We start from the raw sequence: 15,208 nt of genomic DNA on the forward strand, positions 1-15,208 counted from the left end.
TATATATATATTGAATGGCTGGTTCGTAGGTATATATATACAAGTGTACCAGTTTAGTAGATCTGCTTTCAATGCATGGTTAACTTGTGTAGATTTTATGTAAACATTGACAATCTGGTCAGGTAAAGACTGACAAAAATAATCTAAGAGATATATAGAATTTGATTTATGTTATCATGATGTCTTGTTTACTTGATTTCTGAGAAATAGTTTTCTAAATAAAACTGCTTCAGATATTTGAGTGTTGATAACAAGCTGTAGATACCTACAGTATGTTTAGTTTTGCTGACGTCAGCGAGTACTGTGTTAAATACTCTATGTACTTTCTTAGACACGACAAGACTTGGTATTAAACACTATTGCCACGTCATGCATATTTCTTGTGGATAAGTTACACACTATCAAAGTTTCCTGTGTAAATATACTTGATGAAAAATTCAGCTTTATTATTTTGAAAACTATTGGGAGAATTAATAGAAAACATATATCAATATATGACAAACTCAAATGTCATATTTATGTATACATCTAACATAGATGTTGAACTGAATATTTCGATAACTTATATTTTAAATGATGTGGTTTAAAGAGTTATGTTTATGTATATGTATACATGCCCTATAACAGGATCTTGCATGTGAGTTCATGTAAAATTGAATTTATTATGAGTTTATTAATTGTGACACCAACCTGGGACAAGTTTCATTTAAATTCATTATTTAATTAGCAAGTGTGTTAGATTCTTTTTATTTTATAAAATGAAACATGATATGGTTACACATGCATTCTCAATGCTTTTTCTTAGTATGACAATTATCATGTCATGAAAGACATATTATGAATAGTATGAAGCATGATGTCGAACAAAAAATTCCAAAATGACATCATATCCATGTTTCCTCAGTGACTAGATGCATTAAATTTTGAATTTTTCTCATGAATGGCAAATGTCCTCTATAAAGGAGTATATTGCAAGTTACTAATTGATGTAAATAATTTGGATTAAGCCATCAAAGAAACAGGAAAATGATCAAAGTGTAATATTGGAATTTCCAGTAATGTCTGGCCAATTTGGTCACTATATCACTTGATTAACTTCAATTCCTATGCACTTTGATAAAACTTCATACAATGATGAGGTACATGTATGAAGAAAAGCTGTACATGAATTTCTGTATTTCAGGATATGAAAGTCAGGCTTAAGTTTGTGGAAAAAATAATGGTCAATCACTGAAAATAGAATTTTTTATGAGAGGTCATTTAAAATATTTCAGTTTCAGACATTTTCTAATTAAAAAATGCAAGAAAATTATAAACAAAAGCATTTATTTGCAATTAAAAGTAATCAAGACATAAAATGTGAATATATATATTGTTCTCTTTGCCTTATTTGGGGAAATCATTATGACTGGACTTTGATCCTAGCAGTTAATACCTGGCATGATCTGCAAAGTCTGCAAAATTAAAACCTTCTGACGTGTGTGTTAACTTGGATGAGATGATCTAGACCTGTCATTAGCATCTAACATGCACAGAACTAGACATGCCGGGAAGGAAGAAATAAAGAAAAATAAAAACCACAACACAAATGTCAAGACAACATAAAATATGGAAAGAATTTTGAAAGTATGCCAATAATTCACATCACATATGGCTGTTGTGCATCATGTATGTATTACTTTAGGTTGTGGGATGAAAGGCAAGTGATCAACAGAGATAGATTTAATACCAAACTATTTCTCGTCCCCTTTTTTTTACCCGTGCATTCTTCCTTGGTGAGTGTTTCAATTGTTTCCTCTGATTGATCAATGATAGAGGGGAATGAAAGTTTTGTAAGGTGTTTTTTATGTAGTCACTTAAGTTGATACATTCTAGAGTACATCAATACCAAGTCCTGACTGGAATATATATATATATATATAACTAGAAAACAGAAAGTGGCATTTTGATACACTCATATCATCTATAAATCGGAATGTTTGTCACCAGTTTTAGAAAAATATCTAAACCTTGTTTTAAATCATACACATTATGATAAACATTATTTCTAAAATAAAGATTACATTAATTTTATAGAGCAGATAGATAATCTTTCATGCTACCATGGTTTAACTCTTTTCGTACTCACAACAACTACACACCTCACAAAAATGTGCTCTTGTATCCTTCATGACGACTACACACGTCACAATTAACATGCCTTCCACCCCTTTGTGATGACTCAAATCGTCGGAAAACATCGCGAAAGATGTTGATATTACTTGCTGGTTCAGCATAGTCATACGAAGGAATTGACACGGAAATGATGTTTTTAAGAAATAATAAGCAATGTAAATATTGTATTGATGAATTATTTCACGTAACAGAAGCATATTCATTCGTTAAGATTGTCTATTTCAAAGAATTCTGCCGGGTTATTTACATAGCTACAAAATGGCGACCTCAAATTTACTTTCCTTTTCTGCAAGATTGTGGAGGTGTTAAACACAATAAAGCTATTAAAAACGATAGAATATATATAATTGAGTAACGTTTATCATCAAAATAAGTAAGAAATATGTAAAATATATTTACACAACAAAAAAATGATGTTTTGGCTGCGTGATTACTTGCACACGTGTGACACATGTGCCGATCAACATTTCATTTCCCGTGATTCTGCCTTGTGATTTTGCCATATTTCAAAGGAAAAATTGGGTGAAAGAGTTTCTGTACTCAGGTACTCGTTCCATACGATAAACTTCATTTAATATTAACAGGGTTAGCACGGGCCTTGAGAAAGCCTTGAATTTCGCCTTGGGCCTTGAAAAGCCTTGAATTTCATTCGGGGCCTTGAAAAGCCTTGAAAATTGGTTTACAGCCTTGAAAGTCTTGAATATTAAAGTTTCATTAGGATAAATGAAACCCTGGTAACTGATCATTTGGATTCAACTTTGTCTTTGACGCTTCCCCTACAAACATTAATAATTACCATGGCAACTTGTATTTTGATCAAGTGGAAAGCTATAAGTTGCTTTTTTGTTCTCTTGTTCCTCACAAGATGACTTAGATGACAGGTAAAATGGGCCTTGGATATTTAATTAAGACATTGAAAAAGCCTTGAAATGGCCTTGAATTTGGTTTGACATAATCCGTATGAACCCTGATTAAGCATCACACAACAGTAAAAGATCGTTTTATCGATGTCTTATGTGATAGCCATATGCTCCAATACACAAAGGACCTACCCAGCATTCACTTACGGTAGCGACCGCGAAATTTGAATGAGTACGTAAAGAGTTAAGAATGCTGGCACATTTATCAAAGGCCTTAAGCAATTTCTATAGGACCATAATCTATGCAAAAGAAATTTAACATGTAGCAAATAATTTACATGATACAAGGTAAAAATTTCAATTGCTTCAGTCTAAAAAAAATGCAGGTTCTCAGACATACGAATAGAATTTTGAGTTTTCATTTCATAGGAGATTAGATATTATAGAATCTTTAATGAGTTTTCATTACATATGAGATTTATAAAACAAATCTGACAAGTTTTTACTTTTGTGAGCCTTGGCAAGTACAGAAATTCACTTTGCAATGAAAACCAGCAAATCTAAGATACCTTTTATCACATATGTCCAAAAAATTAAACAGGTTTAAACTTAAGTCAACATGTGGAGGGCAAAATTGAATGGAAACAGCCATTTTGATGCAGTCATTGTAATTGTCCATATTATGACCAGTCGATTTTTGAAGCTGATGAAGAAAAAAACCCAGGGTATATAATACACTACGTTGTGCTATTTATGCAAAAAACGTATTACACTAGATTACAAGCAGGTCATGTGATAAATAGGATTTAGTGCTATTTGGGTGTTTTCTACGTCATTTGTCAATGACCGCATGACCAACAATTAATTTGTAAAATAATTATTTGCATGCTAATTGTATTTAAATAAAATCGTTTATGCATGCTAGATTGATCTTAGAATGTGTATTTATAGGTTTTAATTGATCTTAGAATGTGTATTCATAGGTTTTAATGAATTTCAGAATTTATAGCGAAGATGCTTGCAGTTAAATTAAGACAAAAAAATTATATGTATGTATATGTAAATAGTATGCATGCACATATTAAAACAGTAAAATTAACACTCCTGAACATTGGCTCTTCTGTCGGTTGAATGAAAATACAAGGCGTACTCAGCTTTAAATGTAACTGCTCACTCTTAATTAAAAAAAAAAAAAAATGATACGTAATGGGCTCCACTAGTGTGTTGGTATAGTCTGGTGCACTTTGACCCCAGTAGATCACACCTGTGTCTAGGTTAAGTCATACATCAATTGTAGCCCTCCCCCACCAACATTAATCTTACCCTACCAACCTACCAGAGTCCAGGGTAAGAGGTATGCTATTTGTAAGGGACAAGGACAATCTACCCTTTGGTGGAGAATTCCTGTATCTCCCATATCTACAGAAGTCTGAATCATAGGGTACTATGCTTAATTAACACATATTTCTACTTCTGTAGATGTTCAGCCCATGTTATCAATTGCTGGTAACGGGAATACAATTTACACTGGACATTATTACTGTAATTGCTAAACGATGATAAATTGGATGGCAAAAAGTAATGAAATACAATGTGGACGGATCAACAGCTATGGTCATTACAACCAAGCTGGAGAATAATTTTCTACATCTGTGAAATGTAGAATTATTAAGGATATTTGTGATTGCTATGATACGAAGCTCTTTCTCAAAAACAGGCATTAATGAAGCATGTTGCCCTACATACAGAGATTTAGCAAGAAGGAAATTACATTAAAATTTTAAAAACTTTGGTGCATGTCCTGGCCAAATGACAGAACACCTATACAAATTACCTCCCCTGTATATAATTTCCTCACATTTAACTCTGAGGCATGCTTACTTAATATTTTACTTATTCTTCCTCTTATATGATGTTGTTTTGTGAATTATAGATAGAGTGACATGAGAGTACCAATCGCACCTAATGTCCGATCATTAACCGACAATACTTGATAGTCGATTAATCACTGTATGTACACAGTCACATGTTTACCCAGCCACAGCGCTGAGCAACACCACCCTTTCCTCAGGTCTGCTAAGTTTTGGAGTTTACAAAGTCACTTGAGTGCAGTGTTTATCTGTCCAAAAGAAGTCTTATACATATACCACAAAATTATCTTTTACGTTCAAGTTATGTCTAAATTGAAATTTCAACTACCGTCTTAATTTAAAATTCAGCTATAATCTGAATTTATAATTCATCGAAATTTAAACTTAGCTCTATTGAAATTTATAATTAAACTTAAGTTGAAATTATAATTCAACATATCTTAATTGAAATTCAGCTAAGTGTAAATTTATAGTTCAGCATATTTTGATTTAAATTCAACTTTAAAGTATAAATTTATAATTCAACTAGTCTGGATTTATAACTCAACTACAATAGATTGAATCTATTACTCATCTACAATTCAACAATGGTCAAAAATTATCATTCAGCAGCAGTCTAGATTAAAATTTAACTAGTTTGAATTTATAATTTAACTAGTTTTTGAATTTATGATTCAACAAGTCTAAATTTATAGTTCAACTATAGTTATAACTTCTATGTTTGTTGAAAAAAATCTTGTCAAGGATGAGATGTGGGAGGACTCTTTTTCAAACAATAAGTATTACAGTGACCCTTATATCAGGGCCTTAGAGTTATTTCTTTCTGTGTATTTAGTATAAGATATATTATTGCATGTGCACTTAAGGAAACAACTGAATTTGTGACTAGCATATGCTATGTGGTGTCACATTGAGCACCAGAGCTTTCTCCATGCACTCTCAACCACATTCTTTTCTTTTGATGTTTTCAATATCCAATCGTTTGCATTACATGTCAAAATTTGTTTTGTGGTGAAAGATAAAGGTAAAGCGTACCACCAGCTGAAGACCATTGTCCTATTGATATGAAATTTGTCAAATACTGCTCTATTAATACATTCCATGTGTTTATATACCGTATGTCTTGAGTCTAAGTAATATGTCCCAGCATTCTTGTTTTCTTTGATGCTTGATTCCTAATTGAAATTTTTATATACCTCCAGACAATGTGGAAGCATGCCTCTTTTTAATCCCTGTGGCCAAGGTTAAGGTTGTTGTACAAGGTCAGATGTCTGATCTCTCCAAACAAAGGCTTGTCTATGGCTTAACCTCTTCCTGAGGTCTCATATTTATGAACGACAAAATTGTGACTGATTAGTGTATAAGTTGGGGAAAGTATAAAAGAGCACACTTCTTCCAATCCCAGCTTTAATATTAATCTCTCGCTTCCAAATTGTCAACTGTCCACTCAGGGTCTCTCTCTGAGAACACAGACAACCTTCTCCTGATGGTATCCCTTCTCTGTCTCTTTCTCTCTCCAAGCACAGACAACCTACTCCTGATGGTATCCCTTCTCTGTCTCCCCCTCTCTGAGAACAGACGACCTTCTGATGATATCCCTTCTCTGCTCCCTCTCTCTCTCTGAGGACACAGACGACCTTCTCCTGATGGTATCCCTACTCTGCTTCCTCTCTCTCTGAGAGCACAGACAACCTTCTGCTGATGGTATCCCTTCTCTGTCTCCCTTTCTCTCTCCAAGCACAGACAACCTATATATATAAATAAGCTACTCCTGATGGTATCCCGTCTCTGTCTACCCCTCTGTCTCTCCAAGCACAGACAACCTTCTCCTGATGGTATCCCTTCTGTCTCTCACTTTCTCTCTAAGCACAGACATTACCTACTCCTGGTGGTATCCCTTCTCTCCCTCTCTCTCCAAGCACAAACAACCTTCTCCTGATGGTATCCCTTCTCTGTCTGTCAGTGTCTCAATCTTCCTTACAGTTTTTGCTAAAATTTAGATTTACTTAACATACAAATCACCTAACTGATGTTCCTATTGGTCAACCACATAATGGATGGGATTTATCTTCATGAGATTAGCAGTCACCAGATGGTTATGGTTCACTGGACAGTCACCAGATGGTCATGGTTCAGTGGACAGTCACCAGATGGTCATGGTTCAGTGGACAGTCACCAGATGGTCATGGTTCAGTGGACAGTCACCAGATGGTCATGATTCAGTGGACAGTCACCAGATGGTCATGGTTCAGTGGACAGTCACCAGATGGTCATGGTTCAGTGGACAGTCACCAGATGGTCATGGTTCAGTGGACAGTCACCAGATGGTCATGGTTCAGTGGACTGTCACCAGATGGTCATGGTTCAGTGGACAGTCACCAGATGGTCATGGCTTACTGGACAGTCACCAGATGGCATGGTTCACAAGATGTAAATGTAGCACACAGATTAAGAGATGATTCTTACCAGAAAAACTAGTTTTCTTTTCCTTTTCATTCTTTATCAAAGATTACATCACAAACACTACAAATGTAACTTGATTTGCAATGAAAAAATAAGTTGTTCATCTTTTGGATTGAAATCCTCATTTACTAGAATTTCCTTGTTGAAAATTATTGAAGAAGTTGCCATTGATTTGGTGAATCTTTTAAATCTAATATTGTCGCTCATGGAGGTGTAATTTGTTACATTGGTGTTTGCCTGGGTGATAGTCTACTGCATAGCATATGTGCGTCACTACTCGCGGCAGTCTCAATTCAGCAAGTCTGTGTTAGTACTATATTTTGACCCCTGTAAGTTTTCCCGGTTCCCACTGATCTATTGATTAAAAATACACTAATTCCAGTACACTACCATAGATTGAGTGTTCTCAGAGATATGGAAAGTTTAATTAAAAAAAGACTTCGAACATAACTATGTGGTTTAGAATAATTTGATCTTGCTTGTAACAAGCATTTTCATTGGCATAAAAATTGATCCTACCTCCTCAAAACAATATTACTAGGGTATTTTTCTGTATATATTATATATAGTCATCCTGTGACTTAAGTCTGAAAACTTTATTTGATTAACATATACTTATGATTATGTTGAAATTTATTTCATTTCAAAGCAATAAAGGAATGTTTAATTGCCCAGGTTGTTTTAAGAGTAATATTCTAAGTGCTATTCTATCTCGGAAAGCTTCCAGAGGGATGGTTCTAGAATTGATTCAATTCCAGTCTGCGTCGTATACTGGATTGATACCAGGAACCCGAAACTCAGACTGAGGAGAAAGAGAAAATTATGTAGGGAAAAAAAAGAAAATGTCTGGTTACAAAATTGTAGATCAATATGAGAAAATACTAGTCATCCTGCGTTGTGATGCGTTAGCAACGGCTGAGGGCATGGATCCTGATGACGGAGGTACTATACCAGCTTGATTGTAAAGTAGAAGATAGTCTTATCACATGACTAGCATGCTAGGGTCACATGACTAGTATGCAGGGTTCACAAGACCAGCATAGTGATATCATGCAGGCAAGGAGTCTTGATAGAGCAGACATGACATCATGGCATCGTAACATTATACATTGTAGGCAATGCATTACACTGTATATGTCAATAAGAATACAAGATTGTCGGGTGGTGCAATCTCGATGAACTACTGGTATCCATCTTGTAATGTTAGCAGTTAAAGTTTGTTATTGCAGTTATTTCTCGAAGTTACTGATGGATCTTTCTCCAATTTCATTCGTTGTTTTTCTTATAAATTGATTGAACCAGAAGAACTGACAACAGGTGGTCATCTTAGATTTTGACGTCTGGATTTGCTATTTTCTATTTCTCGAGATCTAGAATTATTTCACAGATATTTCCCAAATTTCTTTGTATTTATGTATAGATCATGTCTTGCTGAATAGGGGACATTAAAGAAGGAAGGCAAGAGGAGTACATGAAGATCAAACATTAATAGAACCAGTATAGGTCATATGTGGGCACAAGATCCCAGCACCAAGATCTCTCTAGGATCTCCTGCTATAAAATCAAACAATCTAGCGAATTTCCTCTTAAGACAGATTGACAATTTTGCGCACTATTAATGCTCTGAAATTTGAAGCAGACACTTCCTCAAGAAAACTTTGATGGATCTACCGAGGGTAAGAATAACGAAATTATTTCAAAAAATGGAGAATGTCTGGTTGTATCAATCAATACATAGGACAGGCACACTGTCTAGTCAGTTACAATGTTGCTGTATCTTGTCGCTGCAGCAGCTAGTACCAACTTGCGTACAGCATAATCTTGAGGCAAGATGTAGGTAAGTACGGAAAGTTGAACCAGGATTATCTTAAAGCTTCTAAGCATATACAGGTTTGTGAATCAATGTTTAAAAATTTATTTTAATCTGTAGGTTTGATACACCATTCAGCTTCTTCATCAATTAAGTCTCCATTCTCTCGTCTCTTTTCTTTGGAAAAATAATTTGATATCTAGTTATACCATTTCTTCTCACATTTTTCTCTTATATTGATCATACATTGGGTATGCGAGTGTAACATTGATCAGGGGTTATGAATGACACGGGTTCTTTGATAATTTTATTGTCTAGTAAAAAGTGTCCCAATGCATACATTTGAAATGAATTTTTCACAAAAACCTTGATTTTCGCCTTAAAATGAAATTGTAAAATTAGCTTCAATGCTTTTAGTACAGCAGGTATTGTGCTAAATATATTTCTGTGTAAGCCTCGGGGATATAAAATCTTGTTTTGTAAGGTTGGGTGTATAATATATACACCTCAAGAGGGATAACTCTTACTGCTTCATTTCTCTTCTCTTATATAAAACCTTTTCTTGCAAGTCAGCAAGAAATTGTATAAATTGGACAGCTGCCATACTCCCCTGTCTGCAGTATAGAAAGCTATAGGCCTAGTCAACCTTATGACCTCTGTTGACCCTCGTGGGTGACCATTTGACCTGTCTGATGACCTGTACATTACAGCTATAGTCTGTACTTAGAGTATTGAGCCTATAGTACAGGGCTAATTAAGCAGACTTGTATGTGGCCAGTCCCCACTATGACACTAGCCAGCTAGACACCAGTGTACTGCAGTAGGAAGGCCTGGAACTATGACATCACGCTCCTGGTAGCTAAGGCCTCGACTAACACAGCCACTAATATGTATGGGGATTATAATTTCTCTGTTGGCTAGACACTTCTCATGGATAGTACTCCGGATATGTGTCCAGTCATGAGAATTATTTTACTGTAATAGTTTTATGAAGATTACATCGTCAATGGATGTTAACTGTGGTTCATATGGTAAAGTGGTTCATATATTGTATGAATGGAAATTATAATCTTCATTCTAAAATTTATGAAGTCGCTATAAATGACTAATACATGTAGTGATAATTCTGTGCCTTGAAATATTGGCTTTTTGTAATGGTGTATGTGACATTTCAGAGAATTGTCTGGAAAATTATAATGTTGTGCTTGTAATATTAACACATTGGACTAAGGTCTCAACATGTTTGGTGGATGATTATTTTGGAGAGCTGATCAGTGAGGATTACTCTGAATAATGTGTGTTGTGCTCGGAATGTGTCGCTACGCGGCTAGTTACAGGTAAGATACATAGCTGTACTGTAATATTAGACATGAACTTCAATTATAATATCATGTATGTCAAATCTGTAGGTGGAGTTTTATGTAGTCTTCTTGAACAGTCTAGGTCACAAGATACTTGGTAAAGGCTGGAGATTATAAACCCTTTTATAGGCCCAAGGTGGGGCATTTTAAAAGGTTTTCATTCGTGTTTAATCTAAACTATCAATAGAGAAATTCTTAAAGTGGGTGTTTTCTAGAGCAAATGTGTAATATTTACTGGTTATATGTTAACATAGCAGATGTAATCAACCTGTCAAATCAAATACCTGTTTATATGGACTTTTATACTACAAGTAATGTTGCAATTCACTGGTAGATTATAAATCGTTTTTCATGACCAGTTATTGTGTTCTAGCAGAACAGAATTTTTTAGAACCAGGAATCTACATCTCAATGTCATTGTCTACCAATAGGTTTTCTATCCTTTTTGTATTAATGTGCCATATCATTAATTGACACAAAAGTTTGAATTATAAATATTTATCAATGATGAATAAATTCAACCCCCACAATATCATAAAATCCAGTGATTTTGAGAGATATGACTACATGTACAGTGTGTATGCTATAAATATGGATTTTTTTGGATGGTGGTGGGGAGGGGTGGGGGTTGCAAAAATTGCTGTGGATACATGCCATTAGTGCTGTGAAACTTCCATGAGATCAGTTGTGTAATTATGTGGGTAAAAATTGCTAACGAGTGGAGAACTCTATCTACCATCCATCATCTTAACATCAGTACAGCTGGCACAGGTTTGGGTGGTAAGACAAAGGCGATTGTGGCTGTGTTGTAAGTGCCTGCTCCTTGAGACCTACATCAGTGAAATAATTGTGTGATGTAATCGCGTTCAATAAGAGATTCACCTGGCAACAGGTAGCTGTGTCACTGTTTGCCATTTGACTGCTGTTACTCCTATATATAACCAAGCCCTGCCAATTTAAACATGGATGCAGCAAAAATATATATTAATCTGGTAAAATACAAAAGCAGCCATTGTATAGCATAGACATGAGGTGGGGTGGGGTGGGGCTGGGCTGGGCTGCTTTTTGAAGGACCAGGATATAGTATGTAACTTATTTTCTAGCATTTTTACCAATTTCCAAAAATCTATGGCTTGTATATATATTACTACTTGTAAGAGTTTTTATACTGCCAGTATTTATATGATAAACCACTAATTGATAAAAAGTGAAATTTTAAACCATTCTGAATTCCTCCATAGACATTCAATCATATATGCATTGTTATTACCGTCATAAATATGATTCATTATTAAGTTTGTCTGCTGTATCCTCTGCCAATACAGAACTCAGTATTGCCGAACTGCCAAGATGGAATACATGAAAAGATGTTATTGGTGGTTGGATTGGGTTTGGAGATTTATCATACAGAATATAATAGTTGATGGGAAGAAAAAATACTTATGAAATACGTACGAAACCCAAATTTTCTCTACTTTGTGAGTTGTATATAAGAAATTTGTATAGATAATTGTAAAAATATTTTTTAAAAAGTCCAAATTTATTTACTTAACTTATTTCAATGTGTTATTGATCATTATTAATCAATCCTCTTTTCATTATAAGTCTATCCTGTGCTTTAAACAGAGCCAAATACACCATCAAATTCACCCAGAAAACAAAATACACATGCTGTAGAATATTTTTTTATCAGATTTGCCCAAATATTTCACTTCAAAATTGGAATAAATTTTTTGGTAAAATATGTTATTTATCCAATATATATGAGTAATAATATGCTCTAGGATGAGTAGGTCCTGCTCCTTTGATAATATGAAACAACATATGGCATACATCATCAATACTTTGAGGTGAAGCGTGTTGTTGGAAGTACACTGCACTTCCTTTAATATGCAACTAAAAAATAAATAACATTATTGATCATAGTTAAACAAAATCTAGTGGGAGGCTAAGAGGATGGGCAGAGCAAGTTCATCGTACGTAGCTATTATGTCTGAGGAATATATAATTTGTTTATTTGATTTAGATTTAGAATTTGATGTCATTGTATGTATCAACTGCACCAATAATCTGATGTAGTAATTATCGTTACTACATTAAGGAAAATAATTATTATATTGTTTACATATAAAGTTGTAAAAACTGTACTTTTTTTAACAATTGAAGGTTTTAAGGCTTTTCACTTCATAAAAAGAATTCTTATTTTCATATATGCATTCAATTACACGAATACAGGAAGAATGCCAGCATTATGTAGGCATAGAATCAAAAATCAATAGTGGCTAGACAAAACAACATCAGCAGAAAATCCCAAGCCCGTTATCTTGTGTAGTGAGGAGAGGTATTATGGAAATGTCACCTGCTGAATCAGATTTACTATGTGAGGTATTGAAATGTACAAGTCATATATCATACAGTGTATTGACTAAAGTCTTACATTGTAAGTTTGTTTGTAAAATAGATGTACAATGACCAGTGTTGTATCCTTTGTTCATTGTTCAATATCTGTGCACTGTTGTATAAATCAGTACAATACACCAACATACATTATGTAAAACTTTTGTACGATGTCTAGTATTGTATACTTTAATACAATGTTCAGTAATGCACTGTTGTATGAATCTTTAGTACAATACACCAATATACATTATGTAGTAGTAAAACAGTACACAGAGTTAAGTATTGTACAAAACTTTTGTACAATGTCTAGTACTGTATACTTCAATACAATGCTCATTAATATGTACACTTGTACAATATTTTGTTCAGCAATTATGTACAGTTGTACAATGTTCAGTCATGTCTACTGTTGTACAAAATTTAGAATTATATAACTTATACAATGTTGGTGTTTTACTGTACGATGTTGGTGTTGTACTGTACAATGTTGGTGTTGTACAATGTTGGTGTTGTACTGTACAATGTTGGTGTTTTACTGTACAATGTTGGTGTTTTACTGTACAATGATGGTGTTTTACTGTACAATGTTGGTGTTTTACTGTACAATGTTGGTGTTTTACTGTACAATGTTGGTGTTGTACTCTGTTTTACACTGATGTTCAGTCAATCCAAAGTTGTGCTTTGTGTAATCGGAGATGTACAGCCACACCAAGCCTTCAATAATAACATAATTTTAAGCAGAGTAAGAAAAGATTAGTACACAATTGTCACTATGTTCGGGGCAGGTCATTGAAACTTGATTTTATAAATATATGTATATATACATGTACATAGATTGCATTCTCTAAATTGATGCATGTATGAAAAATGAAATCTCAATGTATAACATTTGACAAAACAGATTAAAAAAATATTCACCTCATGGCGATAAAAAAAAGGCAGCATGATTTCTACACTGGATCTGCCTGATCTCTGTATGTAAAGGCCTCTGACATATAGAATAGATATTTCATCTTGAATTAAAAACAGGCCTCAAGCTGTTCAGGTGACTGTACAAGCCCCAGGGGCCTCTTACCAGCTGGCCATGTGTAAGATAGCACTATAGACGTTAGGTACACCTTGTTTTTGTTCAATTGTGTTATCACATGACATCACATCTATACACATCCTGTTGTTGTAATGTTAGTGTTTAATGCAGCCTGGAGGAACACTCCCTGACCTGCAATGCACCAACATTTAACAGCAAGATAATGCGCTTCAAATCAGACCAATAGGATACAGAATAGCTCTGCAATGAAAGACTTCCCGATGTCGACTTTGAAATAAAGTAAAAAAAACAGATGATGACAGAATTTTGTTGATAGCATGCACCCTTAATCCTTGGATATATAATAAGTTAGAAGTCACTTAGACTATAAATTGTCTATCAATGCATAGATGAATTGGTGGCCATCTACAATGTAACATGGTATGTAAAATTTATCAAAGCAATATACAATGACGTGTGATCAGCTCAGTGAACTTTTAGGTGCTTTTTCATGATTGTGCATCATATAGTAGCAGTCTCGCACACAAAGTTAACATGTCTGATCAACTGAACTTATCTGGTTTGTTTAAGTGTTGATTACCGAAGTTTCTTGACCATTTTAATGTTAACAGTGTGACATTTTGTACTTTGGTTAAAAGGTCAACTATTGGAACGTGACCTTTTCAAGGCAGTGAACCAGCCTTGTATAACTGTAGTATGTATATACATGACAATGTGTACATAACCTACCAGTGTTTCATCGTATTGACATTTATACTGGTCATGAGACCTCCAAGGGGCTAGCTATGTACAGTGTAGGAAATAACTCATTATTTGGAATTGAATTATTACCAGGTTGTAACTCATTATTTGGAATTAAATCATTACCAGGTTGTGTTGTGTAAAAAAAAAAAAAAGCAAACAAAACTAATAAAATGAAATTATATTCATAGCATTGTTTGCTTATTTTACAGCAAGTGTAACTCCAACATTTCATGATAATTATACTGCTCAAAATTAAATATTCTTTTAAATTGAAGTTTTATTTTGATTTCTTTGCATGGTTTAGTATTAATGCAGCTGAAGGGATGGGTTGATTTTAGGATATCTACAGCACACAGTCATATGACCTTGACCAAATTATGCAGCTATTTGTGGTAGAGTATTTATAGCTTTCCAGGCCAAAAATGTGTGCTATATCTGTAACTGTTTCACCACACAGCCCAGAACATCATTGTATC

General features: G+C 34.2%; 1 protein-coding gene across 2 annotated transcripts in view; it reads left to right on the top strand.

Annotated features, from left to right (window-relative positions):
* The window catches only part of LOC117332864, a 58,874-nt gene that overhangs the window by 22,595 nt on the left and 21,071 nt on the right, over positions 1-15,208 (top strand). The window lies entirely within an intron of this gene.

Source organism: Pecten maximus, chromosome 8, assembly GCF_902652985.1.
Source record: "Pecten maximus chromosome 8, xPecMax1.1, whole genome shotgun sequence".
NCBI classification, from domain to species: domain Eukaryota; kingdom Metazoa; phylum Mollusca; class Bivalvia; order Pectinida; family Pectinidae; genus Pecten; species Pecten maximus.